This window comes from Apodemus sylvaticus, chromosome 7, assembly GCF_947179515.1.
Source record: "Apodemus sylvaticus chromosome 7, mApoSyl1.1, whole genome shotgun sequence".
NCBI classification, from domain to species: Eukaryota; Metazoa; Chordata; class Mammalia; order Rodentia; family Muridae; genus Apodemus; species Apodemus sylvaticus.
The window spans coordinates 114,021,710-114,038,362 of NC_067478.1; the positions used below are offsets into that span (position 1 = coordinate 114,021,710).

General features: G+C 34.5%; 1 pseudogene; it reads left to right on the forward strand.

Moving 5' to 3' along the window:
* The first annotated feature begins 5,218 nt into the window (after positions 1-5,218).
* Positions 5,219-6,236, forward strand: LOC127690125 (olfactory receptor 7E24-like; annotated as a pseudogene).
* The last annotated feature ends 10,417 nt before the right edge of the window (positions 6,237-16,653 follow it).

A 16,653-nucleotide genomic window follows, 5' to 3' on the forward strand; every position in this document is an offset into this window, starting at 1 on the left:
CAAACCTCATAATACTTCATTTAATTGAAAGTGTGTGTAATGGTTTGGTAATATCTCTCCAACCAGGAGGTCAGAACAGTACAATTAAACTCCTTCCAGAGATTTAAAGCGTTATCACTTTCTCAGTACATTAACTTTTGCCCTGTCTCTTCTAAGTTAGTATTAGAAGATCCTTAGAGATTTGAATAGTTTGAAGCATAATTATTAGCTCTGTGAATTGGGCCTCAAAATCTCATAAATATCCACTTTCTGTTCCAGCTGTAGTTTAACATTTCTGATCCAAAATAGCTTACATGTATGTTTTCTTCTCCTCACATATTCATCAGCCACACGAGAAGTGTCATGGTTTATTGTTTTACTACCAGTCCTGAACACATAAACTGGGCCATCATCACATACCTGGCAAGAGTGAAAGAGTGTATCAGCACCTCTGGTCATTGTCAGGTGGAAATAATTTACAGCACAGTAAGTACTAATCTACATAAGACACAAAACAGAGACAGGATTATTACATTGTTGGTACCAGAAAGATAAATGTATATGTTGTGGTGTAATCAGTGGGGGAAATGCATCAATAAGCAAAATTTTATCACAAAATGCTGTGCGATATATATTATTAGTTATGATTACTGTGTTTATTTATTAGTTAATATGAGAATAATCAAAATTTCTTTAGTTTTCTACCCTTGTATATTGTAATTTCAGTTGAATGTTTTCAACCAGAACAAGAAATTTACACCTCTTTAATCTGTCTTCTATTGATTACAAATATCCAAAACCTAGTAATAAAATAAAGATGAAAATAGTCATAGGAAATAAATATCAAGAACAAGTGAACTGTTAGAGGAATTGAAAGAGGATGAAACAATGGCGAAACGTTTGCTGTGTACAATGAGTTAGTTAACAGCAGTGCTACACAAAAGTTAAATAAGTTGGTATGTGTCTGTAACCTTAGGACTAGGTGAATTGAGTTAGGCAGACCTTGGGGTTTGACTAGCATGTCAATGTTACTCACGTAAGGTCCAGATTCCACGAGAGACTCTCTCTTTCAAAAAAAATAGAAATCCAATGAAGAATTCCCAAAGTTGACCTCTGAACTACAAAAAATTCTCACACACATATTAAAATCACCATTTGTTCAGTATACTGGGAACTTTGTAACTACATCTAAAATTTCTGCTTGTAGCAGGTGAATATGAGGAAACTGATGAAGTTGCCTGTGTAGACCTTAATTTTTATTATTTAAACTAATTTTACATCTAATCAAAATGACTGAATAAATTGTCTTTTCATCTCATATATTACCAGTGTGACACAAGGCAAATCTTTATTACTAAAATTCGGTTTTCTCATATAAACTTATCCCAAATGCTATAACCGTGAGGAAATCTAAAAATCATGATAACTAGCTTGTGAATTGAATAAATGAGAGACAAAATTAAGTATAGTCATATATTAAAATATAAAGTAATATTGCATTCAGCAAAATATTGTTATATGATACTTCAGTTTGCTTTTTATTCACTCCCTTTTTTCCATTTGCTCCTGACATTTTTGTTTTATTATTGTTATTTTATTGTTTTTATTTTTAGGACTTCACATCTAATCTCATTCTGAATATATTCTAAGCAAGCCTCCAATGACTGAATTGCACCGCTAGCAAAGTCCATTTCATTTTTGTTCTTATAAAAGTATATTTTCTTACATGTATTCCTTTTCTTTTGTTGACTTTTTGAGAACACAAAAGGGCTCATTTTACCACCAAGGTTGGCCTGGGGGTCCTGATTCCCTTACATCATTTTCTATTTGGTAGAATCAAATTCCTTTATAAACACAGCAGACAGAAATTTTGTTAATAATGATACATATAGTAATGGCAGAATACCCAATTTAAAAAACAATATCAAAGTGTTAGTGTTGTATAACAATGTAACATCTAAGGAGAATGCAAAATGTTAAAAAAAAAGAAATGTAGACTTCAACTATGCAAGTGTTTAATATTCTGGGGTTTACAAACTGATTGTAAGAAAAGAAAAGAAAAAAGTATATGAGAGCTAAGTTTTAAGTTGTGTTCTTTTACCTTATGTAAATTCTTATCAATAAGGTATGCCTGAAGTTATCTTCATCAATGGAGTCATCTGTACCCTCTAAGTTGAAGTGAAAAATGACATGATAAAAATTTCAACACATATAATGGACAGATATCATTCATGTAAATTTCATTTCAGCAATCTTTCTTCAAACTATGTTTGAAGATAATTTTTTATGTAAAATAACTGAATGTAATCATGGGTTTCATGCGCTGTTATTGTGCTGTAGATTTAATCAGCATACCCATTGAATAACTCATGCTTAATTTTCTGTTTATTCTTACTTGAATTTTTATCAAAATTAAATATTTGGGAACTTGCAATGATTAGTCCAAATTAATTGTACATATTATCGCATGTCACTAAGACATTAAGTCATCTCATGTCTTAACATTTTAGAAGAAATAAATACTCCAAGTTTTAAAACTTAAGGTAGCTTATAAATTGTCCTTAGAAAAATGATTTAATTGAAAACATCTTAGGATGTCAAAAGAATATGAAGCAAAGTTTCAAGATAAAGCTTTGGCTCCAGTGTGGTCCTATGTACCTGAGTGGGTTGAATTTGAGTGAAATTGGGGAAAAATTAAAAATAAAAGACAATAAAAACCTATCCTGAAAATTTTCATTAGAGATCTAGCTAAAAAATATTATCATATGGTTACAAATAGCAACAAAAGACTAACATGTGAAGTCAGCCTTACTTCTTCACTAGTTCTCATGTAGCATTTAGAGAATATGATGGGGTTAGGCATTGCATAGATGCTGCTAGATAATTTATACACATATAAAGCATGTACAAAGTTATGGTATCTTAATATACCAATATTAAATAAAAGATGAAGGTATGAAAGAAAGAAACAAACAGAGAAAATAATAAAGAAACAAAGAGAGGTAAATGACCAATATGTAGAGTGACAATAAGAAAAAAAAGAATGGAAAAGAAAAAGAATGAAATATTGTAGCTAAGTATGGTAACATGTCTGCTTTACAAGGACTTGGGAAACTAAGGCAGGATTGAAAGCTAAACAGTAATGAGACATAATAAAAACAAACACCATATTTTTTCCTCTGGTAAATATATTTAAATGCAGAAAAATATTGTGGGCTAGGAATCAGCAGAAAATGTTGTCCGGAAGATCTAGGGAAGGCTTTTGTTGAAAATGGACATGTGAAAAGTATAATAATATATACTTTGGAATGTTCCATAACAAAAGTTTATCAACTAAAAAGAGAAAGAAAAATCTTTCTCATCCATTTTAATTTATCAAATAATAACAGTTTCAGTATCAATTGTATAGGATAATTTTTGTAGTCAATAAAAATAAGGATGAATATCAAACATTTAAGACTATGCTGAATGTTTATACATTCATATACATTTGAACATACTCTTTTGCCTGATAGTTTCACATGTGTGCAAAAGCTAACTCTCAGCTGAATATGAGTTGCAAAATTAGAAAATGGAAAATAACTATATTAAACATGGAGAACATAAATTTTAATTGACTGTAAACAAATGATAGACCAAGAATCTAAGTTTTATTTTTGATTAATTTTTTGAGTATAAGTTTCATTTTTTTTTTGTGTGTACAGGACATTAGTTTGTAGGTACCCAAGGAAGCCAGAATAGTGTGTAGGTTCCTCCTGTGTTTGAGTTATAGGTAATTGTGAACCACCTGATGTGGGTGCTGGAAAAAAAATCTTTGGTTTCTGGTAAAGAAGAAACTGCCTTTTGCAGCTGAGCCAACTCCACAGAAGACTTTAGCCTGTGTATTCTAAATATAAACCCAAGGAATTAATATTAGTGTACTTTTTAAAGATAAAATAGACATACATTTTTCATTAGCTTCTTTCATTAGATTTTTTTTACAATGAAAATAGAGGAACAAAACAGCTTCTTTTTTTCATGTGTGGTTTTACATGTTAGGGGAAATTTTACTGTGCTCATGGATTAATTGTTTGAAAATATTTTCCTCTCAAATACATTTTGCCTAGCATTTCAAACGATGATATAAGTAGATCAAGTTTTTCTAACAGAGTCCATTTAGGAAAATGTTATGAGATTGTCACAACTGGGAATTATAACTAAAGTTACATTGTACACAAGTTAGTCTGATTTGCATTACTATCAAAATGTTCAAGACATGTTAAGTTTGTATTTTTTTTTGAAAAGACATTTATGTACCTCACAGTTTATATTCCTCAATTTCAAACCACTTTGATGATATTCTATTTATAAATGGCAGAAATGAAAATGTATTGAAGTTGACGTCATAATATGTTATAAAAGGAAACCAGAGAGATTGAAGTCTCTATATGTCTACCAGAGCATAGCTTAATTAAATTTCCCACAAGATGCCCTTTCTTTCCTTTCTTTCTCTTCTCTCCTCTCCTCTCCTCAATTTTCTTTTCTTCTCTTCTCTTCTCTTCTCTTCTCTTCTCTTCTCTTCTCTTCTCTTCTCTTCTCTTCCTTTCTTTTCCTTTCTTTTCTTTCCTTTTCCTTTCTTTTCTTTTCTTTCCTTTTCCTTTCTTTTCTTTTCCATTCTCTCCTGTCCTGTCCTGTATTTCCCTATTCTGCCCTGTTTTTCTTCTTTTCCTTTCCTTTCCTTTCCTTTCCTTTCCTTTCCTTTCCTTTCCTTTCCTTTCCTTTTCTTTCCTTTCTTTCCCTTTACCTTCCTCCTTTTGTCTTCCTTTCCTTTCCTTTTGTTTTGCTTCTCTTCTCCTCTCATGTCTTAATAATTCTTCCTTAAGTCCTTATCTCCTTCCTTCCTATCTGCATTCCTTCTATCATTTATTCTTTCTTTTCTTTCATATTTTTCTCTTTATCCTCCACACTTTACCTACTTTATATTGGGATTCAATTTAGGTTCTTACATTGAATAGACATGGTCAAAACCACTGAATTTCATTTTATTTAATGGATTATATGTCTTAAATGCTTAAGGTAAGTACTAAGCAGAAGTCAACGTTTCTAGTCCATGCATATTTTTTGCAATAAACTATGTCTAAACCTGAAAGTTAGCATGTGTGAATGATTTCTAATGAATTGCTGTATTACAAAAATACAGGTATGTAGTGATTAGATTCTATAGTGCTTAATTCATTACAAATGTCTTTTTTTTTTCCTGTTAAAAAGTTACTCTAGGAGCATGGAAATGTATAATTCAACTGGTAACTTGGAATTCCTTCTCCTTGGACTCTCAGAAGACCCTGAACTTCAGTCAATCTTATTTGTACTGTTTTTGCTCATATACCTGCTCACTGTGCTTGGAAATGTGCTCATCATCTTGGCCATCAGCTCTGACTCCCACCTCCACAGCCCTATGTACTTCTTCCTCTACAACCTTTCATTGTCTGACATGGGCTTCAGCAGCACCACAGTCCCCAGAATGCTGATAAACATGCAGACCCATAACAAATCCATATCTCATGCAGCATGCCTAACTCAGGTGTCTTTCTTCTTTCTTTTTTGTTGTATGGACAGCCTAGTACTCGCAGTGATGGCCTATGACTGATGGGTTGCCATTTGTCACCCTCTACACTACCAAGTCATTCTGAACCCTCATCTGTGTAGATGTTTGGTCACAGTGTCATTTTTTAGTCTCATAGATTTTCAGTCATTTTTTAGTCTCATAGATTTTCAGTCATTTTTTAGTCTCATAGATTTTCAGTCTCATAGATTCACAGGTACACTGCTTGATGGTGTCACAACTCAAATTTTGCGCTAATATAGAAATCCCTCATTTTTTCTGTGATGTTCCAGAGCTTCTAAAACTTGCCTGTTCTGAAACCTCTATCAACAACATAGTCATATTTCTTGTCAGCATCATTGTTGGTTTTCTCCCTGCTTCAGGAATCTTTTACTCCTACTGTAAAATTATTTCTTCAATTGTTAGAGTCCCTTCATTGTTAGGGAAATACAAAGCATTCTCTACTTGTGGATCTCACCTGTCAGTTGTTTGCTTATTTTATGGAACAGGTCTTGGTGTGTACCTTAGCTCATCTATTTTAAGTTCTTCCAAGGAAAGTGTGGTGGCTTCAGTAATGTATACCATCGTGGTTCCCATGATGAACCCCTTCATCTACAGCTTGAGGAACAGAGATATCAAGAAAGCCCTCCAGAAAATTTTCAGTCAGATAACATAAATTATCTGCATGTATACTCCCTCAATATATAGTTCTTAAATGGTGGGTCATATAAGTGAGAATGGTATAGGGGAAAATTTAATGACTATATAAATTTCTGAATATAAAATGATCAAAAAGTAGTGCATACATGTAGTGAATCTAGGTGTACCTTGCTGTGTCTGTCCACATTACATGTTATACAGTTTTACTGTGGCCTGGTTTCTGAACATATAACTTTAAAACTTTGCACAGCACATGTTTTTATGTAATGAAATGCCAAAGAATGCAGCCAGAAGCACTATGGATCAGATTAGGTTTCACTGTTCAAAATTGTCTCACTTTTACCACATGCACAAATGAAAACACGATTGGTTAATTGCATGAAGTAAAGATTTTCTACAGTTTCTTAACATAATTTGTCTGAATGTAAATATGGAATTAATCTAATTTGGCTTATATGCAAAATGTCTAATTTTATCAATTGATATTTGTTTTGCTGTCTTGAGTTTCATAGAGCAGGTATTTGCATTATATAATTTATTGTGAAGGGACACACATTCCCTTTTGATTATGTAATCACTGATATTAGTTCCATGCTTTAGGGTTAGCCCCTAAATTGAGCATATATGGGCAACACTAATAGGACTCAATGGACTACTTAAAAATTCATGAAATTGGAAGAAAATCCTGTATTGAAGGATACAGAGAAAATTGGTGGGGATTAAGTGAAAATGTGGAGTTTATATGCTTACATATCATTACACACATGTATGAAATTCACAAAGATCTGGAAAACATATAAGTCACTAAAAGAGTTTAACATGACATTACTGCAGAATTTGTTTCAATTTCTGAAATGATCTTAAATTATGGAGAGTAAAGAAAAAAATCTTTTATCCTAATTTAGAACAAAGATTATTACCAGGAGAAAAGAAGCATGCAGCAAATCAAACAGGTAAGATCAGAAAAAAATCTGTTCTATGATACCTAATCATCAAAAATATAGAACAAACTAAGAATGCTAAATGCTAAAAGATGAAAGGCAAAAATACCCAGTGAAATAAAGACAGATTCCTTAGAATAATACCTGAAACAGTTAAGGCAATTTAGAATAATCTCACAATCAACATGACTGTAATTGGAAAGGAATTCAAAGCATTTAAAATAAAACCAGGAACAAGCGAGATATGTCCACTCTTGAAACTTATTTAATATAGTATTTGGTTTCTTCAAGCAATAAGACAACTGAAGGAGATTAATAGAGTATATATAGGAAAGGAAGAAGTAAAAATATCTTTATTTGAACACTTTAAGACTTCATATGTTAAAAAAGACACCATGACAAAGTTTCTGCAAGTTTGAATGCACTGAAAAAAGGAATAGAATACAAAATTAAAATGTAAACACCATTACCCTTTATATTTATGAACAAACACCCCAAAGAAGAAATTGAGGAAATAACAACAATTCACAGTAGCCTTAATATTATAAAATGAGAAGTTAACAGTGAAATTGAAAAGACACTAAAATATAGAAACGCAACCAACTTCCATGGATTAGAGGTATTAAATTTGTGAAATGGCCATCTTTACCAAAGCAATGTATAGATTCAATTTAATCATTATTAAAATTCAAACTCTGATATTTACAGGCATTTAAAAATAATCATAACTTCCATATGGAAATATGAAGAGTCCAATGTAGAACAACACCCCCCTCATCCACAGCACCAAACAAAACAAAACAAGCAAACAAGCAAACAAACAAAAAACTGCTGTTAGTACCATGAAACTAGATTTCATGTTAAATTAAAGGTGTAAAGTATAAAAACAAAGTTGTTTTCAATGTAATGAAATTGAGGACTCAATTATGCATCTATATAGCCACCTGATTTTTGAATTTTGAACACCTCATGCTAGTAACATACAAAAATGAAACTTTATCCTTGACACTCCCTCTTCTGCAGCTAGCAAGTACTAACAGCTGCTAGTGGTGAGATGAGATTTCATTCCTACCTTTCACCATTCCATGATGGATTTTCTCATGCTTGATCTGGTATATACTTCTTGAATACTCTCAGAATCATTGTGAAATTAGGTCTGTAACATTTCCTCAAGCTTTTGGCCTGATTAATAGAGTCAAGGATTTATGCAGTCTCACAGAGTAGGAATTATTTCTTATAACAACATGAATGGGAATTCTCATATTTTTATGCAATTACACAGAGTAGGATTTAGTTCTTAAACAACATGAATGGGTACTCTCATTATTATTATTCATTGTATTACACCAATGAGCAATTGGTCAACAACGTTGTATTATAGATTGTAAGGTTTATAGCTGGATGGGGTTGATGACCACCAACACTGCCCCCAGTGATTTAGATATTATGGTCCAAAACTATAAAATTTATCCAGTAGGAAAGAACATTTCAGGTCAATATCAACTGTTATCTCCATGTTCAGTGATTTTAGAGTATGTTAACTTCAGAAATGGGGTTTTAGTATTGAGTTATGAGTGGTTATTAATATTATGTAACAATACCTATAATTCTTGTGGGTCTTTGGGATAAAAATAGTTAATAACTCACAAAAAGACTCACTTAATACATCTTATTACTATACAAAGGCTCAAATTATAAGTTACTTTGTCTTAATGGTTACTCTTTTGGCTGAAAGAGAAGAATTTAAATGTAGATTTAATTTGCATTTCAGTGATGGTTAATGAGAATAAACATTTTACCCCACTTGTATTTTTTTCATGAGATTTGTCTGTTCATTGTGTTTCCCCATTTTTGATGTTTTTTTAATTAGATTTTTTGCTTTGTATGTTCTACACAACAGTCTGCTATCACATGCACAGTGAGCCAAATTGTTCTCCCATTTTTGTAAGTTTTTAACTTCCCTCAATTGTTTCCTTTGATCTGCAGAAATATTTTAATTTCATAAAATCTCATTTGAAATTTGTAATTATTTTCTGACTAGAAAGTTACTAACAATCCTAGGATCTTTTTATGCATGGAAACCTTTTTTCAATATATTTGAATATATTTCAATATATTTGATCATGTTTCCCTTGAAAAATTGTACAAGATTCTCTACACATCCCTGTTCATTTAATTTTATGTGCTTTATTTAAACTGTCTTTTTAAAACAAAACCAAAAAATTCACTACATTTTAAAAATATTCAAAAACACAAAGATAAAAATAAATATATTAAACAAAGAAATTGTACAAAAATATCCAAAAAACATTGTGAGAGATTAGTCTAGTAAAATACTATTTATTTCATTCTATGTTGGTCAACTACTTCAGAGCATAAAGCCTGCCCTAAAGTCTGACTGACATACTCATTTTAAAGATACTATTTCCTTGTTTTCTTTCTCAATAAGTACATTAGTTACATTCTGATTTTTTTGTGAAGTGACCCTTGACTATCATGAGATTTTGACTAAAATGTTATGAAGGAAAATATTTAATTGGATGCTGCCTTTCAGCAGATTAGTCTATGATCGTCATGACAAGAAGCCGTCACTTATGGATGGATACATAACTGAGAACTTTACAGTCTTGTTTGTAAAACAGTAAGCAGAATTCAAGAGAGAGGGATTCGAGACAGGGAGAAAGAGATAGAGGCACAGAGGCAGAGACAGGAAACCTCAAAGTTCAGTACCAGTGATATACTCCCTCCAACAAGAGCTCACATACCACTAAAATGCTACTCTGGTAGTTGTTCAACTCCCTTGTAGCTAATGATTTAAGTTTTTAAACCTAAAGGAGCTATAATGATTCAAACACTACAGGTTATTTGTAATTTCAATATTGGAAATGTACTTATTTTTGTGAGTAATATTTGTCATGTTATTTTTCTGAAATTGTTTAATAATTACAGAATTTTTATGATAGAGAATTAAAGGAAATTTATGGGTATAATTATGTTATCTTCAAATAAAATTATTTTACTTCTGTCTATACTGCTTATATCCCATTGACCTCTTTGAATTGCATTAGGGATCTCCCTAAGATTCAAGTATTACATCAAATAGGTATGGAAAGAACACATATGTATCTTATTCCTGATTTTGTGGAATGTATTGAGTTTCTCTCCTTTTAGGTTGATGTTTGCTATGATCTGAGTCTAATTGCATTTTTATGCAGAAAAATGACCCTTTTGTTCTTGAATACTCCAAAACATTTATCATGAAAGGATGGTGGATATTGTCAGTCCTTCTACATTAAATGAAATAACTATGGGGTTTCTCTTTTAGTCTCTCCTGGTGTAGATGTGATTTATTAATTTACGTATGTTTAACCATTCTTGTACCTCTAGGCCAAAATCTATTTAATGATAGTGGATGATTCTTTTGAAATGTTCTTGGATTTGGATTAGAAGTATTTTATTAAGAATCTTTGCATCTATGTTAATAATTTCCTTTTGTGTTGGATGTTTCTGTAGTTTTTGGCAGTATGGTAATAATGGCCTAATAAGACAAAATGTAAATGTTCCTTCCATTTTTTATTGAATATATTCTTCATTTACATTTCATATGCTAAAACTTTTCCCAGTTCCTCCCTCCCCCCAAACCCCCAACCCCTCCTCCCATCCCCTGCCATTTTTAATTCTGAAGTTTTGCTGTTAATTCTTTTTTGAATAGTTGTTGAAAATTATGCACTGATTTCATTCTACCATGAATATTTTGTTTGAGAGACTTCTAATCACCTCTTCTATCTCACTAGGAGATATATGATTTCACTGAATTTTATTGGCTGCATAAAATTCATCTGTGTAACTGAACTACATTTTTGTTGTCCACGTTTCCATTAGTAAATATGTAGAATGTTCCTAATTATCTGTTATTATTTATAAAGCAGTACAAAACATTATTTAGTAAATGCCTCTTTAGTAGGATGGGAATATGCCATATGATGGTATAACTGGATGCTAAGCTCAACCGATTCCCATATTGCTTTGGACCTACCCTGGCTGTCCTGGAATTCACTCTGTAGATGAGGCTAGCCTCAAACTCAGAAATCTGCCTGCCTCTGCCTCCCAAGTGCTGGTATTAAAGGCATGCACTACAGCTGCTATAAAAGTTTACAATCTCACCAGGAATAGATGAGTATCTCACTCAAGCCACATTTTTCCTACCATGAACAATAATTTATTTTATAGATAAAGACAATTTTGATTGGTTTATAATAAAACCTCAAAGTACTGATTTGCATTTCTCTGATGATTAATGATGCTAAAATTAACTTAACTGCTTCTTGCCTATTGGAGTTACCTCTTTTGAGAATTATATTTTTAGGGCTTTGCCCAAGTTTTAAATATAAATATTTGGTTTTATGATGTGCTCTTTAAAGTTTTAGATGTTATCTTTTTATCAAATATATAGGTGGTAAAAATTTTATCTCCATTCTATAGACTGCACCTTTGCTGTGATATTTACAAAAGATTTGGGCTGTTGTTTCTACTTTTCTTGTATCTGTTGAGACTTGCTTTGTGTCCCAGTATGTGCTCAATTTTGTAGAAGGTTACATAAGCTACCAAGAAGTTATATTCTTTTGTATTTGAGTAAAATGTTTCATAAATATACATTCAGGATATTACATTTGTGATGCCAATTAGCTCTAGAGTATCTTTTTAATATTTTCTGGATGACATATTAACTAGTGAGTTTGGAGTAATAAGTCACATGCCATCTATATGTGAGAGTCAATATTTGATTTAAGATGTTGTAGTCTTTCCTGTAGGAACTTGGGTACTTTTGTTTGAAATTGAAGTATTGGATGCTAAGAATTGAAATATCAACTTGGTGGATTTTAGTTTTGATAAGTATCTAGTATCCTTTCATATCTCTTCTAATTACTTTTGGTTTGAACTCTACTTGTTTCAGATACTAAAATGAGTATACTCAATACTTTCTTAGGCTTATTGGATTATAGGTTTAGATTATCTTTTCCTGTCATTTTAACTTGAACTGAGGTTTATTATTGATGTTCCCTTGTAGAGTCCAAATTACCAAAGAAAATCCTCAATTCCAGGCATGACTATCCCTCATTTGAATTGTTGGTCAGGGTTATTTACAAAACCAAAAACATTCAGCCTATTGTTAGTCTTTTGTTTTTATTGTTGTTGTCCCCCAGAGGAACCTACCATGCAACCTGCCATGAAGAAAATGCATTGAAACTCTGATATTTTAAGCCATCTTCAAATTAAATGTTTTCCCTTATAATAGCTGGCGTTTACATAACTATGATGAAACATTTTTAATTAGATATTTGCTTTATTTATATTTCAGATAGTATCCCCTTTCCATGTTAGTCCTCTGAACATGGCCTATATGATCCACACTCCCCCTGCTCAACCCCATCCAATTTCCTGATTTGCATTCCCCTATTCTGGGTAATCAAGCCTTCACAGCACCCATGATCTCTCCTCTCATTGATGTCTGAAATGGTCATTTTCTGTGACACATGTAGCTGGAGCCATGAGTCCCTCTATGTGTACACTATGGTTGGTGGTTTAGCCCCTGGGAACTCTGGGGTTACTGGTTACTACAAATTATTGTTCCTCCTGAAGGGCTTCAAACCTCTTCAGTTCCTTGGATCCTATCTCTATCTGCTTCTTTGGGAAGCCTATGTTCAATCTATTGATAGGATGGGAGCTATGGGTATTTTGATACACATTCCAATAAAGATCAAAGTATCTGCACTTTGGTCTTCCTTCTTATTGAGCTTTATGTGGTCTGTGAGATGTATCTTGGTTGTTCTGAGCTTTTGGGCTAATATCCACATATCACCAATATTATACCATGTGTGATTTTTGTGATTGGATTACCTCACCAATGGTATTTTCCAGCCCCATCAATTTGCCTAAGAATTTCATGAATTCATTGTTTTTAATAGCTGAGTAGTACTCCATTGTATAAATGTACCACAATTTCTGAATCCATTCCTCTGTTGAGGGATATCTGGGTTGTTTCCAGTTTCTGGCAATTTTAAATAAGGCTGCTATGAACAGAATGGAGAATGTGTCCTTATTGCATGTTGGAGCAACTTCTGAGTATAAGCCCAGGAGTGGCAAAGCTGGCTCCTCAGGAAATACTATGTCTATAGTGGAGCATGTGTCCTTATTACATGGTGGATCATCTTCTGGGTATATGCCCAGGAGTGGTATAGCTTGGTCCTCAGATAGTGCAATGTAAAATTTTCTGAGGAACAGTCAAACTGTTTTCCAGAGTGGTTGTATCATCTTGCAATCCCACTAGCAATAGAGGAGTATTTCTCTTTCTCCACATCGTCTCCAACATTTACTGAACCCTGAGTGGTGTGAGGTAAAATCTCAGTGTTGTTTTGATTTGCCTTTCCCTGATGATTAAGGATGCTGAACATTTCTCTGCCATCTGGTATTACTCAGTTGAGAATTCATTGTTTAGCTCTGTATCATATTTTTAATAGGGTTATTTGATTCTCAGGAGTCTAACTTCCCGAGTTCTTTATGTACACACACACACACACACACACACAAACACACACACACAAACACACACACACACACACACACACACACACACACACATATATATATATATATATATATATATATATATATATATATATATATATATATATATATATGAGTACTATATTCTACAGGTATATATATCCCTCTCTTGGACGTAGTATAGGTAAAGATCTTTTCCCAATATGTGGCTTGCCATTTTGTCCTGTTGACAGTGTCCTATGCTTTATAGAAGATTTGCAATTTTATGAGGTCCAATTTATCAATTCTTCATCTTAGAACATAAGCTATTGGTATTCTATTCAGGAAAATTCCCCTGTGCCCATGTATTTCAGGTTCTGCCACACTATCTCTTTTATTAAATTTGGTGTATCTGGTTTTATGTGGAGGTCCTTGGTCCACTTGGGCTTGAGCTTTGTTCAGGGAGATAAGAATGGATCAATTTTCATCCTTCTAAAAGGACCATATTAAGCTCAAGGGAACAGAAGACCAAAGTGCAGATGCTTCAGTCATACTTACAATGGGGAACAAAATAATCCCAAGAACTAGGAGAGAGGTAACTGGGAGGGAAAGAGTAAGGGAAGGGAAAAGTGGGGCAGGATTAGGTGTGGGGGAGAAATACAAACTTTAAGGAGATTGAACAGAGGTGTGTAACAGTGGGTGATGGAGAACTTGGCTTAGCCATTAGAAAGTCTCAGATACCAGGGAACCAAGAAGTTCCCAGGATCCAGTGGAGATGGCATTAGTCTAAATACCCAACATACGGGAGATAGAAACTTTGAGATCATATCCAGTGGAAAGGCATGGCCCCTGTTTGAGGGATTGGGCTACCCACCAATCTCAAAAATTTTAACCAGGAAATGTTCCTGTCTAAATGAAATGTAGGGAGAAAGAGTAGAGCAGAGACTGAAAGAAAAGCCATCAACATATGCCCAACAAGGGATCCATCCCATGTGAAGACACCAAACCCAGACAGTATTGCAGAGTCTAAGAAGTACTTGCTGACAGGACTATAGGTGACGTATACCTGTCCCCTAAGAGGCTCAAAAATTTTCTGACTGGTACAGATGCAGATCTTCATACTTAACCACTGGACTAAGAACAGAATCTAGGATTTAGGAGTTAGGGGAAGGACTGAATGAGCTGAAGGGGACTGCAATGCCATAGGACTCCCCAGAGTTCCAAAGGACTAATACACTAAAGAAAGATTTCAGATAGAAGGACTCATAGCTGCTGCTGCATATGTAGCAGAGGATTGCCTTATCTGGCATCAATGGCAAGGAAGGCCATTGTTCCTAAGGAGGCTCATTCCCCTAGAATGGAAGGCTGTGAGGAAGGAGTGGGTGGGTTGGTGGAAGAGAACCCTCATAGAAGCAGGAGGAGGGGAATGGCTTGGGGGTTTAGTGAGGAGAATCATGTATAATATAAATAAATATAATAACAAAGAAAATTATCTTTTCCATGCATAAAGATGAATTGAAAAGCCCTGTGTTTACTGTGGCTGTGCAGCTTGAATGGTTCTCTGTGTCCTGCTCTGTGCTCTGCTGTTGTTTGCTGTGAGGGGACCTCAGGGAAGCTCTGAAATCGTGACATGGAATATATTCCATGAAAATCATCTCTTTCGGCAAGAGGCAAGAGGGGCATCCAGGTAGCGAGTGGGGAGAAGTCAGTGTGCTCTGGTGAATCCAGCAGGCCCCAGCAGGAGCCTTCAGGTGCCTGCTTTGGGATCTGAACAGCCTAGGCCACAGCACTCGGTCTCCAGTAAGTTCTGGAGACCTGGTGTGCACCCAGAGGCAGTCTGGGAGCACACAGCTTGCCCAGGTGGAACAGAGCTTAGGTTCCAGACCTGAGGCCTCTGGCAGGAGCCCTCAGACTATCCACTTCCGGATCCAGATCAGCCTGGGCGGCATCCTCACATCTCCTGGTCCTGCAAGAGGCAAGAGGGGCTTCCCAGCGGCCAGCAGGGAGAAGTCAGTGTGCTCTGGTGAATCCAGCAGGCCCCAGCAGGAGCCTTCAGTTGTCTGTTTCAGGTTCTGAGCAGCCTGGGCAACAGCACCCTGTCTACAGGCAGTGCAGGAGGTAAGCTGTGCACCAGAGGCCACCTGGGAAGGGGCAGCTTGCACTGGTGAGTCCAGCACTGACAAGACCAACTAACACCAGTGAGAACTAGATGGCAAAAGGCAAATGCAGGAACATCACTAACAGAAATCAAGGCAACATGGCAACATCTGAACCCAATTCTCCTTTACCAGCATGTCCTGGATACCCCATCACACCAGTAAAACAAGATTTGGATTTAAAATCACTGGTCATGATGCTGGTACAGGAACACATGAAGGACATACTTAAAGAAATTCAGGAGAAAATGGATCAAAAGTTAGAAGCCCTTGCAAGGGAAACACAAAAATCATTGAAAGAAATCCAGGAGAATACAAAAGCCAATAATGAGGAAACGCAAATACACTTAAAGAAATACAGGGGAACTTTCGTCAACAGGCTGATGTCATGAAAGAGGAAACACAAAAATCTCTTAAAGAATTACAGGAAAGCACAAACAAGCAAGTGAAGGAGCTAAGCAAAACCATCCAGGATCTAAAATCAGAAGTAGAAACAACTAAGAAAACTCAAAGGGAGACAACTTTGGAGATAGAAAGCCTTGGGAAGAAATCAGGGGACAGAGATGCAAATATCAACAACAGAATACAAGAGATAGAAGAAAGAATCTCAGATGCTGAAGATACCATAGAAACCATGGACTCAACAGTTAAAGAAAATGCAAAATGCAAAAAGCTTGTAACCCAAAATATCCAGGAAATCCAGGACACAATGAGAAGACCAAACCTAAGGATTATAGGCATGGATGAGAGTGAAGATTTACAACTTAAAGGGCCAGCAAATATCTTCAATAAA